The following is a 14,810-nucleotide window of genomic DNA, read 5'->3' on the forward strand; positions in this document are numbered from 1 at the left end:
ATAACATAAAAGTTATATATTCTGATTTTCACCTAAATTGAATACAACAGCTGAATAGAATAATTAAGAGACAAGTTACCTGCTGCCATAGGATATTTAGATATATCTAAAATATATACTGGGGCTGGGGAGATGGCTTAGCGGTTAAGCGCTTGCCTGTGAAGCCTAAGGACCCTGGTTCGAGGCTCGATTCCCCAGGACCCACATTAGCCAGATGCACAAGGGGGTGCATGTGCCTGGAGTTCGTTTGCAGTGGCTGGAGGCTCTGGCGCACCCATTCTCTCTCTATCTGCCTCTCTCTCTCTCTCTCTCTCTCCCTCTCTCTATCTCTCTCTCTCTCTCTCTCAAATAAATAAATAAAAATGAACTAAAATATATACTGAACATAAAATGCATAAATTATGTGGACAAAGCTAATAATTAAAAAGAAATATTTTACACGGTAAAAGTACATTAGTTATATTTCAAATGAAAATCAAAGTTTGAGCAGACACACTCTGAGGAGCTGATTCGGGAAGGCCTGGGCTATGTTGGGAACATATTTAAGAGACAATTTCCATTTCTGTAACTGTAAGTCATCTTCCTAGAGGATGAATGACAGCAGGGGGGGAAGAAAATGGAAAATCAACCTAAGCTACAATAATATTCAATAAAACCCAAACCCAAAAAGCTCTTTAAACAGATTATTGTATGAATTCCGTTTATCTTCAACACCAAACGATGTGTTCCTCATTTGTCTTTTCTTTTTTTCTGAATACAACAAATTTAAGAATTCAAAAATATGAAAACAAACTGTCCTTCTCTGTGCAATGAAAGCAGAGATCTGTGCCATCATCATGGTAGCTCTAGAAGGAGAGTTAATGGACTATTAAATGGGAAATCAACTGCTTTCAAATTTTACTCTCCCATCATTGCATTCCTCCAGTGAGCTGTTATCTGGTAAAAGGTGTATAATAGCTTCCTGTGCTGGCAGAAAACCCCCATGCATTTAGCACAGCTATTCATATCATAATGTACAATCACCTCCACACAAAACTTCCAACTAAAATACATTATTTTCTACTTTTGCTCTACATGAAGACATATAACTGCCCATGAGCTCCAGAGACTTAGTGACACAAAATTTCAGGCACATTCTTTAATATGAGCCTATTTGATGGCTCACTTTAACTTAGTTAATCCTCTTTTGTTATCTTTCTTCTGTTGGATATCAGTCCCTTAGTAAAAGATATACACAGAAATACATGCTATAAAATACTGACAGTATTTTTGTTCTGTTCTTGCTGCTATATAGCAAAGGGTAAAAGAATATAAAATTAAAACAGCAACCACTGGGTCTGCAGGAAATGGTCTTGAAACTACCAGAGCATCTGCCATGGACTCGGGAAATCTGCTACACAACAAGTTAAAAACACTTAGAGGGGCTGGAGCAATGGTTCAGCAGTTAAAGGGTTTACTTAAAAATCCTGATGGCCCAGGTTTGACTCTCCAATACCTACGTAAAGACAGAGGCCCAATATGGTCCATGCATCTGGAATTCTTTCCAATGACAAGAGACCCTGGAATGCCCATTTACTTCCTCTCTTATTCTCTCTCTCTCTCTCTTCTCTCTCTCTTTCTTTCTCCTTTCCAATGAATTAATAACATTTAAAAAAGTATTTAGGACAATAATGTAGCCATGAAAAGAAAGCCTTTGTCATATGTTGTATATTTTAAAAATATGCCTATACATCTTCTTTAGAATATATTCAAATTAAAAATGATTATCTAGATTGATCTTGAGAAGCACATTGAACAAATGTCAGATTTGGATGACAAGAGAAGAAAATAGTGAAGGGAGATACACTGTACACCTCATTAAGTTTACATTGCAGAGGCTTAATAAGTTGAAGAAACTTTCAAGACTATGTGTTCCCTTTAATGTTAAGATTGTTGCTTTGTATAAACAATACAATTAAGAAATTATTAAGGGGCTAGAGAGATGGCTTAATGGCCAAAGCACTCGATTGTGAAGCCCAAGGACCAAGGCTCAAGTTCCCACAACCCATGTAAACCAGATATACATGGTATAACTTGCATCTGGAGTTCATTTGCAGTTTCAGGAAGCCATGGTGCACCTGTGCACCCATTTTCTCTCTCTCTCCTCTCTCTCCCTCCATTCTTCTCTCTCTCATAAATAAATAAAAGTAATTTTTATAAAATAAATTTTTCAGAATATGAGGAACTACAGACTGGTTTTGGTATTATGTGACTGTGCCCACACCCCCAAAATGTTCATGTGCTAGAAACTTGGTTATGAGCATAGAGCTATTGAGGTGGTGAAAATTTTAAGAAATTAGTCTTTTAAAAAGTGGTTAAGTCTTTGCATGAAACCTTTGAAAGACATTAATAGAGCTCTCACAAGACCCTGATTACTCCTATTAGAGTGCATTGTTACATAAAGAAAAGATGTCGTTCCCAAATCTCTTCAGCTTCCTTCCTTTCTTGTCATATGATCTGTCCCTTTTATACAAGAATTATTCCATTGCTATTTCTCCTCCATGGTATAATGTGATCAGTGGAACCTTGTCACAATGTTGATACCTTGAGTGTTTGGCCCACCTAACTACCAGAATGATGAGTCAAACGTCTTTACTTTACAAAGTACCCAACCTCAGGTATTTTCATACAGAAATATCAGATTCTAAATCATTTCTTTGTGGAGGATCACATTTCAGATGTAACATGAAATCTTCACTTCTAAGAAAAACTATAAAAGGAATCTCAAATTACTTGTTTTTTTCCTTTTAAACTAAAGTGAAGGTAGTCAAGTAAGTAACGTATTTCAGAGGTCCCTTACTGTTCTAAATCCTTGATGTATTGAAAATATCCTCTCACAAGAACTTTGAATATTACTGAAAGGGGCTCAAGCTAGGTAAAGGACAAGACCGTTTGGTGATCTAAATGCATATTTTTTTTTTTCCTTCAAAACAACTTTGCTCCTAAAAAGGTCTTTGCAGTACTTTTATATATTTAACTGCTGTCAGTATACCAGTATTCAGAAACAGAAACAAGACAGACACTTGCACATGCACACATGCATGCACGTGCACACACACACTTTTCTATCAAATTTAAGAACTGAGTATTTTACTTTTCCTCTGTTACATATTATTTGTTAGTACTTGCCACATATTTTTTGTAATAAAATAGCTATAGTTTACTATAATCTCATACTTGGCATACAGTTATTTTTTAGCTACTCTAAGATGTAAACATGCCCACAGTACACTATAATCTATTCAAATGTAGCAAATAAAATTTCTCATTATTTTCCTTAAAGGGCACCTAGAGTAAAGATAAATGTAGCTGAGTTTATAAATAGTAGACTGTACCTGGCTGGAATACTCAACATATCAGTGTACAATAATTGCTATTTTATTTCAATGAAAAAAATGCAGCAACAAATATATAAATCCAAAAATATTTTTATGGAATAGAGAAAATAGTAATGCATGGTAAAATAGCATGAAGAAAAGGGTAAATATTATTTTATTAATGCATTTCTAAACTTAAAGTTAATGGCCAATACAATGGAATATGACATCATGTGATTTATAGAAATCAGCTATCTATGAACCTGAATGGTAACATTTAGTAGAGACTTAAAGCCTTTCTTCAGACACACACAATAAAGTACTTATTTATATACAGTTGTATAATGCCATAAAAATTATTTTGGAAAACTATTGCAGATATAGATGTTCTTACAAATTTATGAATTACTTGAATTTCAAATACAATTTTAAATAGGCACAATTTATGTCAGTTCTTAAAAGTTCAGTAAATTAATGATTTCACTGAAATCCATTTGAATGGCAGATATGAGTATAACATTGAGGCAACTTCTTCAGTACTCCCCCAAGAAAAAGTTAATCTACTCCTTGCTATTAATAATTAAATATAGGTAAAAGGAGAGGTTTGTTTCATTAATGTGAATCAGCATGCATACTTTTCTTATGGAAAATCCCTACAATATATTGCAGTAATTAACTTTATTTCAATTAAAAGTATATTCTATAAATTTAAATTCAACAAAATTAGCATTTAGGCTTGTATATGACTTGAACATTCCCAGTGAATGTACAGACAGTTAATACTTTTAATCAAGGGGAAAAATAGAACTTTCTTCTTATTAAAGTAACTGTGTGTGTATATGTGTGAGTGGTCTCTCAGGAAGGATAAAAAATGAGAGGCAATTACTTTCCCATGAAAGTTTGTTAGGCATTTCACTTACATTCTCTCCTCTAAACCCACATGTTGGTCTACTTTCATTGTGTACTCCCACTCTTTCTCTGTACCTCATTCAGAAGGCTTGCAAACGAGAAACACCCCTAGAAGAAATCCAAACACTTTCCATTCTTCTCTCAAAAATCTATTTCCTTCACAAAGCTACTTAATTAGATGGAAGTAAAGTGCTAATTAGCTAAGGAAAAAAGATCATTTGCATATCAATTTACACACTTTGCTCTGAGTATTTATAATCAGGGAGCAATCAACAAGCTTTTGAAGGTTGATAGAAAGGGGAAAATGATTCCTGTGGAGATGAAGGAGGCAGTAAAGAGGTAAAAAAGAGGGCACAGAGAAGAAGCCAGATGTCCTCAGGTTGCACCATTAATTTAACCTTTGGAAATTTCAACTCTCTTGCTCATAAAATGGGAGTGATTGTTCTTACTTTAAATTTTTCATGTGCTGAGAATTAATTCAAGGGTTTCAACTTATGAGGCCTTAAGATTTTGCATGTGAGTGTGTGTGTGTGTGTAAAAGAGAGAGAGAGAGAGAGAGAGAGAGAGAGAGAGAGAGAGAGAGAGAGAGAGATGAGTACACATCACAGGTATTGGCTGGGAGCTCACCAATTAAGCTACTGTAGCTAGCTAGTAAACTCAGACACTGTCTCCACCTCCTCAGCACTGGGATTACTGGTTTGCACTGACATGCCTTTAGGTGGGTATTGGGGATTACATTTAGGCCCTCATGCCTGATAAGTAAAGTCCTTTAGCTTATTTGTCAATGAAGATAATAAAAAAAAACTATTTTATACTCTCTTGATCACATAACTTGTCAATAATCAAAAAGTAAGGTATTTACTCCCAAGGTGGCTGGAAATCTAAACATTACTGATATAGTCAAAATATCTGATATCTACCACATAAACTTAGTAAACAATAACTATATTAATTGAGTTTATTGTGTCTTAGTGACTTTCCATAATTAGTCAGATAAACCAAAGTTCTAGAACCTTCCCTAACAGTTGTCCTCTTTGATTATAAGATATCTATCATATTCATTAAATTCTGATTGTGCTGAAGGAGATATACAGCGTTGACTCTAAATATACTTCTTATATCAAAATCACCTCTTTTCTGTATTTCACTTCTTTCCTACACTAATGACTTCATTATTAAACAGGATTCAAGTGAGACAAAGTCTGATCTTAAAACATAAAAAAAAAAACTATCAGGGTAAATAATTTTCAGATTGTATTGTGTAAAGCCTTGTAATTGTCTATAGGTCCTCAAGAGTTGAGAAGGAAGATATAGACCAAGGGAAGGCAGGTGGAGAAAAGAAAGTGGTACCTTACCCAGGCATAGACCTGGTATAAAAGGAAAGCCTCTGGATGAAGGGCTGGATCAGAGGATCTTGCATTTGAAGACTTTTTCCAGAAATTTACAGTAATATATTTTATCATTTAGATGGCAATACTTTATCACACACATGCAAACAATCTGGGCCAAGCATTACTTAATATTAAAGAAATTGAATTATGGTCAAGGATGACTTGTCTGCAAAGGTTTTAAATTGAACCAGAGTTAGAAATAAACAATCAGAATTTTTTGTGGACTTCTACACTGCTTATTAGGTCACTGTTTCTTCCATCTAGAAGGTAAGACCCTACTACTGAAGACACCACATGGTTAGGTTGCAGCATATTGAGAAATCAACTGGGAAATGAGGCAGAAGGTTCCTTGCTGGATAGCTGTCATAATGCTGTAATGTGCTAAACACCCTGCAGGGAAAGCAAAGTCATCCAAAGAGTTACATGGTAGTGGACCCTCCAAGGTATATAAGCCACCACTAAGGCAAGATGTGCCCACTAGTGAACTAGTGACATGACTATTAAGGGTAACAAACTGCCCTCTGATTGGACTGGGGGAACTCATGCCTGGTGCTGAAGTCTTTTAAATCTGTGCCTTGGAAGATCAGTAGGAGAAAAGGTACTACTACTGTTGTTTAGCTAAATGGTTATATTATGCCCATCAAATTATCTGCTAAATATTCATGTTTATGCCCATAGGTCAGTGTTAATCTCACCTTTGATCAGAAGAATTTCTTTCAACAAACAGTGACTACTGTGGAGACTGTAAGCTTATCTAAGTGCTGAGAATAAGTGATATTGAATGCTCAGCTCTAAATTATACATCTATATCTCTCCTCTAAAGCTTGGTAAGCATTGTAGGAAAGGAGGCAGAAAGAATGTAAGAGAAAAAGGATAGGGACTGCTGCTATAAAACACTGTCTTCCTAACATGAAGTAGCCATTACATTTATGGCCTCACAAGACTGTCATTACATGCATAACACCTGCACAGTACTGGACTTCTTCATGGAGTAGATTGTGTAGTACATGAAAAAAAATCATCAAAGTGGAAGAGAACTATCTAAAAGAAGGTGCTCATGGAATGGGGGTAGAGAAAGGGAAACAAAAGAAGGTAAGAGTAGTATATTATGATCAAAATATATATACATGCATAAAATTGTCAATAAAAAGTTAAACAGTCAGTAACAAATTCATATAAAAAGGTCAATAAGAAGTAGCAATTTTTATAGAATTCCATAGAACAAAAAGTAAAGTATCACAAGTGCTAATTGAACACTTTCTGAAATAGATGATAGATAGATGATATATATAATATATAGATAGATGATAATGTTAAAGAAAGATAGGTGATGCATATATACATAGATGAGGAATAGATAGATAGATAGATAGATAGATGATAAATACATGCATACATACATACATACATACATACATACATAGATGATAGATAGATAATGCATTATATAAACCATAGGAATCAAAGTGTTAACAGATCATTCAATCCCATTTATTAATAAACTATCAACTAAAGATAATTTTTATAGAAATTGACTTTAATTTTCATTTCTCCATGTAATTTATTAAATTTTTTAAGTTTGACTAGAGTTAAAACAAGTTATTGTAAAACTTTAATTATGTCTTATGAAAATTCTTCAACTTTGTGTTGTAGCCATTTTGATGGACTGTAATGACTTCAGTTGTCCTTAAGATTCATACAATGGCATTACTATTGCCTGCTATTTCTAAATTACTGTGGAAACACATTCTGATAAGCAGATTCATTGCCTTGATTGTTAGTTAATTTTAGTTTCAAAGGTATGTTCTACATTTTAATTTTGCAATTATGCTGTCTTATTTTCTCTTAATATTAAAGCAATTATGATACTATGGAATCTGACAACTGTGGATATACACGGTGGCCATGTGCCTTTCTTCTGCATGGTCCCTACTAACAACTCTGAATAACACATGAAAACATGGTTCTAAAATAGCATGTATTTTCTTGTGTCTCAATGGCACATGGAAGGGGGAAATATTTATTTCCTAAGAAAAAGAGTTTATATTGAAAGCAATAAACTTGAGCTGATGGCTTATATTAACAAAATAATAATATTAGCTTGCATTAATGCAAAGGAAAAACCATCCAAGGTAGGGCTTTCAAGGTATTATGATGTTGGCCCTAATCCCATTTTGACTTCTTAGAGTACCTGTGAGGACACAAGGAACAGCCAGAGTTTCTCCTTGCTTGAGGACAGACAGATATTGAAGAGGACAGGCTTCAAAAATTCAACGTCGGGCTGGAGAGATGGCTTAGCGGTTAAGCGCTTGCCTGTGAAGCCTAAGGACCCCGGTTCGAGGCTCGGTTCCCCAGGTCCCACGTTAGCCAGATGCACAAGGGGGCGCATGGGTGTGGAGTTCGTTTGCAGAGGGTGGAAGCCCTGGCGCGCCCATTCTCTCTCTTTCCCTCTATCTGTCTTTCTCTCTGTGTCTGTCACTCTCAAATAAATAAATTAATTAATTTAAAAAAAATTCAACGTCATCCCTGGTTCAGCCATTGTTTTCTATTTTTAATCAGTGGTGAAAGAAAAATATTCCATGGGGCTTGAGAGATGGCTTAGCTGTTAAGCACTTGGCTGTGAAGCCTAAGGACCCGGGTTAGAGACTTGACTCCCCAGGACCCAGGTTAGCCAGATGCACAAGGGGGCACACGCATCTGGAATTCGTTTGCAGTGGTTGGAGTCCCTGGGGTGCCCATTCTCTCTCTATCTGCCTCTTTCTCTGTCTGTCGTTCTCAAATTAATAACTAAAGATAAACAAAAAATGTAAAACAAAAGAAAAAAAAGAAAAATAAATTAAAAAAGAAAAGAAAAATATTCCAAATGTGTCGATAAGAGAAAAAGTTTGAACATCGGTTCAGGAGGAAGCAAGAAATAGCTGTTATTCATGCAGAGTTAAGGTGAAGATTCCCAGGAGTGAGATATCCAGATACCACCAAGTATAAGAACTTATCCAGACATGTCTTTTCCTGGGTCTCTTCCATTTGCCTCATGATAGAAGATGCAAAAGCCCCTTTGTCTCTTTACTTTGACAAGCATCTTTGAAAAATATCCCTTGTTCAATTAAATGGAATGTAAGACACTATGGCCACATATTTGTAAACAAAGTATTATCTAGTTTAGTTCAGAACTAACACAACTACCTGAAGGAAATTAGCCCACCATCCTGTCAAGCAAGTTACAGCATCATTTAATAGGGTCTCAAGGTGACTGCATTGACATGAGTTATAGAACTTAAAAGAAGAAAAGGTCAGGAGGTTTTTTTCATGAATACAAATCATTAATGATGGCAGACATGATGACATTAAGTGGATTAATGGTGTAATTTTTCTTTTCAAAATGAATGGTTCTCACACCCTAAGACAATATGCCCTGGCTTTTCCGCACAGTCCCATCTTTGTTCTGAAGGTTGGCCCTCCTACACTTAGAAGAAGGAATATAGCCAGTCCTCTTCCCATATTCTTTATCCTTGTGACAAGCTTCTGGTACGAAAAAGAAAATTAGTGAGCTTTTTAAATAATTTTTACCACATATTTTAGTACTGTTTTTCCTTATACACTCATCCAATATTAGAATAAAGATACACATAGTGTTTTAAAGAATTCTGTTTATATATAACATATTTGGGAAAGATTTCATATTAAATGATTATACCATTGTGTGAATTTTTTTAATTATTGAAAATTTTTGTTAGTGTATATAGTGTATTTTGGTCATTATCCCCTCCCATTACCTTCTCTTGACCTCCCTCCCTATTTCACTTTACCTAAAACTTTTCATATCCAAAATCAGTTCCTCTTTGACATTTCTGTTTTTACTTTTTCTTGTGTGGTTGCGACACACTGCATTTAATTAAAGTGGACTCCAATGCTAAAACTGTATTATTCGTTCCAAGGCTCAGGGAATAAGGTGAGTGAGAGGTTGGAAGGAATGCAAGAAAGTGCAAGATATTAGGGAAGAATGTATGGAATGCCATTCAGGCATGACATGGATGCTGCAGTCATGACTGTTGTAAACCTGAACAAGACCCATATCATACTGGAGTCATTGGCAAGTGTTAGAGGTAGTTCATGGTGGCTCAAAGAGTAGCAGACATGTCCTTTCTACAGTGGTGTAACCACTGATAAGTTGCACGTACCCTGCTAGGTAACACCTCTGTGTGCATTTTGCAACATACAATAGTCTTGTGCCTAAAGTCCATTTGGGAATTGTAAATCAGTTCTAAGTAGTGTGCTGTTAAATCTTGATTTGAACAAGACATTTTATTTAGCTAACAAAATGGCATAGATGTATGTAAGAATATTATGTCACCTTTTAGTGATAAAAGTGAAGATTCAGCTCTTGATACACTACTGATGAGGAAAACCAAGTCACTCATATGAATCACATGAAGGATTTGTATCTTCAGTAGCAACAACCAACCTACCTAGAAAACAGACTATGTACTATTGTGGTTTGCTCTCTGGATGGTGCCAAACTCAGTTTCATGCATATAGAAAGTCTTTAATAGATATCTGACATTTTATGAAAAAAATAATATTTTTACTGCAACCTATCTGGGTTAGTAGTTAATGTGTATAACCATGGGAGAAATTAGCAAGCATATGATGATGTTTTATATGAGTGGTTGTTGATGAGTCATGGAGGGTCCTGACAAAAGGCAAATTGGGCTGGAGTATGTGATTCCACATCTCTATAATTGTGATTATGTAGTGAGTTGACTGCACATAGAACACAGAGGTTTTAAATGACAGCGGTTAACTATAATTCTATAGCTAAACAAAGGGACTTGCATGGGCTGAGGAGATAACTACAATTTTTCTATTATTGACTTCTTGAAATTTTAATTATGTTTTCTGGGTTTTAGTTTTAGCTTGGCAACAGATTTACTCAGTCATCTGTGACTCATCTAGAATATTTGTGCCTCATATGTTATCAAGAAGAAAACTACAAGTATAAAATACATGTAATCTTTGTCCTGATTGTTGTAGAAGTATTTATAGAAATCAAAATGAGAATTTTATCAAAATATCAAGTGTAATCTTATGGTCTGACATTTTCCTATTTTTTAACATTGTGTCTGATTGTTGTTAATTGTGTGTCCAGAATAAATGAAAATTCATTGTACTTTCAGTCATAATTCTTTGAGATCAGAACTTGAAAAATTCAATCTGTTATAATTTGTACTTACATTATGTCAGTAGAATGCTTTGATATTTACATTGTCAACACAGCACTAAAGAAATTTTATTGCACTTTTTGCTTCCTAGGTCTTGATTGTAGGTCATGTGTTTCCCATGGAAGAAAATGTAGGTGAAAACACACCTATTTAAACTCATTCAACTCCTTTAATGAAAATAATTAAGTTAAATAGGTTATTAATATTACAATTACGTGTTCAGAAAGGGCATGCATAAGCACATGGCCATTAATGTTACAATCCACATTTTACACTGAAATTTTAATTTTTTTATATTTCCAATCATGGAGTAAATGTAGGACACAAGAACAAACCTACACTTGGAAGGATTCTTAAATATCTTCATGGGGTGTCTTGTTTTTGACAAACTATTGACTATGCAGTTAATGACTTACATTCATTACACTGCATTGTTTCACAAAATATTTTGAAGTTGTATACTCTCATAGTTTATATACTGAAATTTTGTAGTGAAGGTCCCTATTTGCAAAATAGTAAACATTAATTGGATTGATTGTAAGTATAGAAAAGATGTACCTTTTCCCTCCTGAATTCCTATACATTGCTGGATAAATTCCTACCATTCTATAGAATTCTTATATATGTGCTGTTCATTAAGGTAAACACACTATTTGGAGGCATCTTCAGAAACATGCTAGCAAGGTTCCACCCACTGAGCAGAAACCTCAGTGTTACCAATACCTTCAAGTGGTTAACAAAGTAAAGTCAGGGAAAAATAGGGATAAAACTTCTACACAGCAATGCACTTTAGACAAGAAAACAGATGCACATAGTGAAAATGCTTCTAAACCTGGGTGCTGTGCCACACTTATGACTGTAACACTTGGGCAGTGGAGGAAGGAGGATCAGGAATTCAAAGATAGTCTCAGCTACCTAGCAAATTATGATGGTTTGATTTGGGTGTCCCCCATGAAATTAGGTGTTCTGAATGCTAGCTTCCCAACTGATGGAGATTTTGAAATTAACAGTGTATTGTTGGGGGTGGGCTTATGGGTGTTATAGCCAGTTTCCCCATGCCACTGTTTGGGACATTCTCCTATTCTTGTGGTCCACCTGATGTTGCCCAGGGGGTGATGTCCACCCTCTGTTCATACCATCGTTTTCTCCTGCCATCGTGGAGCTTCCCCTCAAGTCTGTAAGCCAAAATCATTTTCCCAAAAATGATGCTCTTGGTCAGGTAATTTCTACCAGCAATGCAAACCTAACTGCAACACAAGTTAAAGGCCAGCCAGAACTACATGAGATCCTGTCTCAAAAAATACATACAAAATATGTTGCCCCAATATTCCTCACTTCTAGTCAAGTGTCAGAAGAAAATAATGAGAAAGACAGAGAGAGGGAGGGAAGGGGTGAGAAGAAGAGAAGCGGATGAATGAAAAAAGAGATGAGAAAGGGTGGAGAGACAGAGAACAGAAGGGATTTTCCTTAATAAAAATATGTACAGTCATATAAAGAAGCAGCATGTCTTCTGAAATATATAAAATTGTAATTATGCCAACATTTTTTATTTTAAAAATTTTTTTGGTCAGAAAAATTAAAATGCTCTTTGACTTTCATTGAAAGTCACCAGACTCAGAGACATTGCAGATGTTAGAGTAGTAAAATCAGGAATTATTAAATAGTACCTTCCCCCAAATTTTTCTAGTTTTATGTATTTAAATTTTTATACATCTATATGCATATAAATACATTGTGCGTGTGTGTGTATTTTGATCATGAATATCTCCCAGTACTTTCTCTTGACCTCTCCCCATCCCCGTTCTGCTGAATTCCATCTTCTTACCAACCAGTCTCTCTTCCTTTTTGTAAGTTAATTAATTTTGTTACTTGAGAGAGGGATATAGCAAGTAGGGGGCAGATAGGGAGAATGGGAATGCCAGAGCCTCTAGCCACTGCAAAGGAACTCCAAACACATGCACCACCTTGTGCTTCTAGCTTATGTGGGTATCAGGGAATAAAACATGGGTCCTTTGACTTTGCAAGCAAATGCCTTAACCACTAAGCCATCTCTCCAGACCCCTCTCCCATTTTGATTCCTCTCTCTCTCTCTCTCTTTATATACAGGTCTGGTAATGTCTGTTAAGGAGTCCATTCACTTCCGTTCTCCATGGCTGACCATTAGAATAAGAAGCCAAGTGTCACAGAGTGGTTTTGAAATATCATGCCAAAATGCCTGCCAGTTTTCTGGAAGTCTATAGACTTCTTGATTAAGGAAACTGGATCAAAGCCATTTATCCTTTAAACACTTCCCCACTGAACAAATCTGCAAAAATAATTGTATTAAAATTTGTCCTCTGTCTGATGTGTATCCAGAAAATTTTTTCTCCCATTCTGTGGGGAATCTATTGGCTCTGCTTAGTGTAAGTTTGTCTGTGAAAAAGCTTTTAGCTTCCTGAGTTCCCAATGGTTGAATGATTGTTTAATTTTCTTAGCTACTCGGATTTTGTTCAGGACCTCTTTTCCCACTCCTATATCATGGAAAGTCACAAAATGGGGCAGAGAACTGCACAGGGAGCTCTCAGAGGAAGAAATACGAATGGGAAACACATAACTAATAAAATGTTCAACATCCCAAATCATCAGAGAAATGCAAATTAAAACAACTATGAGATTCCACCTTACCCCAGTAAGGATAGTAAACATTAAAAAAAAAAATGTAGTGACAATAAATGCTGGCGAGGTTGTGGAGAAATAGGAACCCACATTGATTGTTGGCAGGAATGTAACCTAGTACAACCCCTATGGAAAGCAATATGGAAACTCTGGAAAAGAATGACTATAGAGGTATCAAGAGACCCAGCTATTATTCCCTTATTGGGCATTTTCCCTAAAAGCTCCAAACTTCTGCTCAGAGATATTTGCTCAATGTATATAGCTGCTCAATTCATAATAGCTAAGAGCTGGAATCAACCCAGGTGTCCATCATTACACGAATGGATAACTAAGATGCAGTATATCTACACAATGGAATTTCTATGCAGTAGTTAGGAAAAATGGCAAAATGAAATTTGAAGAAAAATGGTCAAACTTGGAACAGATCATTTTCAGTGAACTCACCAAAAAAAGTTAATCATTACATGGTCTCACTCATCTGTGGCTCCTAACCTGAATCTGCCCATGATGCTGACATACCTCATAAACATCTTGAGGACTGGAGAATATGGATGGTGGGATCAGAGGTGATGGTAAGGGGGTGGGCAAAAAACTGAACCCAAATGGAAATGGTACCATAAAATCCTACATCCTGCAAGACATACTAAAAAGTTGAAATTTCAGTGGGTGCTTAGAGAGAATGCTTGATTCACAGGGGCCTGGAGAGGGTATGATAAAGCCTATCCTTAATATTCTCACATTTATCTCTCTCTCTTTTCTCACGTTCTCTTTTATATTACCTATATTTTTCTTCATTCTTCTCCTTTGGCACTGACCTGTAACTCCCAGTACCAGCATGTGTGTAACAATGAGTTGTTGATCAGAGAGATCTACAAGGTTTCCCCAAATAATACAGAATTATGTCAGAGTACTTGATGACCCACCAAAGATTAATGGTAAGACCCTACTGCTGAAGACGCCATATGCTGTTGGGATGGAACATGGAACGACCTGGCTGGAAACTGGAAGAGAGTCAATACCCAGACTGTTAGCCTGTCTAGTACCAGAAGGTGTTACATGAGTGACTGAGGAAAATGACCAACGTCTCTCTAAGCAACTCATGGTGTAAGCTACTCAGCAGCAATCAACCTGACATGATGCTCACATAAGTGCAGTAGTGGCACACAGCCATGGTGAGTAACCAACTGCTCTTGATTTGTCTAATGGATCTGCTCAGTGGAATGGAACCCATATCTGGAATGGGGAAAAAAGTCAGAACCATATCCAAAAATGAGCCCACT

At 35.9% G+C, this 14,810-nt stretch overlaps 1 protein-coding gene and 1 non-coding gene across 6 annotated transcripts in view; both read right to left on the reverse strand.

The window, feature by feature from the left end:
- Grik2 (glutamate ionotropic receptor kainate type subunit 2) overlaps positions 1 to 14,810 on the reverse strand; it is a 744,982-nt gene that overhangs the window by 406,354 nt on the left and 323,818 nt on the right. The gene's annotated exons all lie outside the window — the stretch shown is intronic.
- On the reverse strand, positions 7,302 to 7,432 carry LOC123462644. The gene has a single exon (XR_006638429.1). It is a non-coding gene; the product is annotated as a small nucleolar RNA SNORA33 (small nucleolar RNA).

The sequence above is a fragment of the Jaculus jaculus genome, chromosome 7 (assembly GCF_020740685.1).
Source record: "Jaculus jaculus isolate mJacJac1 chromosome 7, mJacJac1.mat.Y.cur, whole genome shotgun sequence".
Taxonomy (NCBI): Eukaryota; Metazoa; Chordata; class Mammalia; order Rodentia; family Dipodidae; genus Jaculus; species Jaculus jaculus.